We start from the raw sequence: 3032 nt of genomic DNA, 5'->3' as shown, positions 1-3032 counted from the left end.
GGAAGTGACACGACCACGCCGGGCACGCTGGACGTGGGGCCACGGTCATCTGAGGGAAAACTCTATGGTTTTCCCTCGAATGGTCGTGGCCCTGCCCCCAGCATGCCCAGCGTGCCCGTGTCACTTCTGGGCAACGTGGATGTGGCGCGCGTGCTCCATCCACCAGCTGAAAGTCCCCGGCTGCGGCGAGATTCGGACTTGGCAACCCTACCTGGAGGTGGGCTTCAAAAGCATTTAAATGCCTTCAGAGCTCACTTGGGTGAGGCTGTTGGTCAGTGGTGGGCTCTGACAGCATTTATATGACTTTGGGGCTCATTTCTGAGTGGGCCACCAGACCCAGAAGTAAGTTCCTAAGGCTTTTAAATACCTTCAGAGTCCAAGAACATGTCTCCCATGAACCTCACAAACCTCCATGGTTTGTGGGAGGCTCATAGGAGACACATTCTCCTGGACCCCTGGTTTGCAATCCATGAACCGGCCTGGTTCGTGCTTGAACCAAGATTAGGGCTGCCAAAGGCCCCCGGGGGGCGGAATTCCCCCCGCTTTCGAGCCCCGCTTTCTGCTCCCGCTGAATAGGGGCCCGGGGTAAACCCCACCCCCACGTGTGCGTCACCCGGAAATGGCGTCGCACGCTGGGAGCGGGGCCACGCCATTTGAGGGGAAAACTCTTTGTTTCCCCCTCAAATGGCGTGGCCCCGCCCCCAGCATGTGACGGCACTTCCGGGTGATGTACACGCGGCGCACGCGCTATGCGCGCGCGCATGACTACAATGCCAGCCAGGAGCCCCCCACTCCCGGTGAAAAAACATTTGGCAACCCTAACCAAGATTCATTTGCAGCTTTGTGCCCATCCCTAGTCAGAAGTGCAAGAAAATACACTCTGAGATCTTGTGGCCTTCAGATGCTTTAACTGAGGGGAGAGAGCAGCTGGTATGTTATTAAAGAAGGTTTGGTGTAGTGGTTAGGAGCGTGGACTCTAATCTGGGAGAACCGGGTTTGATTCCCCATTCCTCCACATGCAGCTGCTGGTGTGACCTTAGGTCCATCACAGTTGACTCAGAGCTGTTCTGGAAAGAGCAGTTGTTGAAAGAGTTCTCTCAGCCCCATCACAGGGTGTCTGTGGGGGGGGGAAGAGTGTGTAAGCCACTCTTTCAGGTAATGAAGATCAGGGTATGAATCCAATCTCCTCCTCCTCCTCATTGTCGTCGTCGTCGTCGTCTCCTCCTCCTCCTCCTCCTCTTGATCAAAAAACCCCAACTGGCTTAAGAAACTCCCAGCAGGGTGACAGCCAACCTTTCTGAGTAGAAAAAAGATCTCTCTGGTGTATTCCGAGCTGATGATCCCTCTATATCTGCCATTTCTTTTCATGTCTGGTTCCAGTATTTTTCAGACTGGTTTCATGAAGAACCATCCTGTGTTGAGTTACTAGATTCCCCTTAGTCTATCTGCCTGACTGTCCTCCTTTGTCATTGGATGGAATTAAAGAATTGATTGGTCAGCTGAAATCAGGGAAGGCCCCTGGCCCTGATGCCATCACCTCCGAAATTCTAAAATTAGACCTGGACTAGTTGGCCTCTCTCCTTGCATCTTTATTTACACTAATAGATAGAACTGGCATAAACCCTTCGGCGTGGTTGGATGTAATAGTGGTTCCGCTGTATAAAAAAGGCGATCACATTAACCCTGCCAATTATAGTCCCAATAGCCTACTATTTATTATAGGCAAGTTATATACTAAACATCTATTGGTCAAGCTTCATCTTTGGATGACACAGGAAATAATTCTCGGATCTGAACAGCTGGGTTTTTGTAAAGCAAAGACCACTTTAGACCACTGCATTACCTTATCCCACTGAGTTGACAAGGACACTGTGTGGAACAATCAGAAATTATTTGTAGCTTTCCTGGACTTGAAAGGTGCATTCAATTCAGTTGACAGAGACCTTCTTTGGATTAAATTAGATCATCTGAATATGGACAAGAGACTTCTTTTGCTCATTAAGAAACTTTACACTCTTAATACTTGCCAGATGAAAGGCTCACTAGCAGCCAGTGTTCCCTCTAAGCTGAGTGAGTGTGAGCTAGCTCACAGTTTTTTAGCCTCTGGCTCACACATTTTTGTCTTAGCTCAGAAAGGATGGCTTCAGAGCAAACTAACTTATGCAGCAGCCAAATCGCTCGCTCAGAACTTTAATGCCAGTAGCTCACAAAGTAGGATTTTTGCTCATGAGACTCCACTGCTTAGAGGGAACATTGCTAGCAGCCAACCTGATACCGAAGATTGCTGCAAAAAAGGGTGTTAAACAGGGTTGTATTCTAGCTCCCCTTTTATTTAACAACTTCCTCCATGACCTTGCTGCCCAGCTGTCTGGTGCAAATTGTCATAGTCCAAGACTCGGTGCAACACATGTACCTTTACTACTTTATGCCGATGACACAGTGCTGCTGTCTGGCTCCAGAGTCGGTTTAAGACATCTGCTGTCTCACTGTATTGTTTTCTTTACTAACGACGAGCTCCAGCTGAACTATGGCAAGTCAAAAATCCTAGTGTTTTCCAAACAGTGGAGATCATACAAATGGGCCATTGATGCCAGAGACAGAACAAGTTAAACACTACAAATACCTAGGCATTCACTTTTAGTACCATGCAACCTGGTCTATCCACTGCAAACACGCAGCGAAGGCAGCTAGCATTAGTGCATCAGCTATAGCACAGTTCTTTTCCTGCAGAGGAAACCAATTTGTGCCGGCTGCAATAAAAATATTTAGGACCAGGGGTCATTTCCTGCAGGAGCGCACAGGAGCGGAGCTCTGGCAGTAAAGAGCCCAGGGGGCGGGCACATGCAACAAGCCCCACCCCCTGCTCCCAGCAGCCCTCAGTCAGAGAAAGAAGCAGCCAGGTAAGTTGCAGAGCCCCCCCCCTTCCAAAACAGGTCAGTGGCACCTTTAAGACCAAGTTTTATTCAGGTACAAGCTCTCCCTCCTCTGTGAGGACAGATCTGCACGTCCCCCCCCCAATAGCTAGCAATCCA

The sequence above is a fragment of the Gekko japonicus genome, unplaced genomic scaffold (assembly GCF_001447785.1).
Source record: "Gekko japonicus isolate JY-2015 unplaced genomic scaffold, Gekko_japonicus_V1.1 scaffold3021, whole genome shotgun sequence".
NCBI lineage: Eukaryota > Metazoa > Chordata > Lepidosauria > Squamata > Gekkonidae > Gekko > Gekko japonicus.
The sequence above is the reverse complement of the archived record's forward strand: the minus strand, read 5'-3'. Positions refer to the sequence as shown.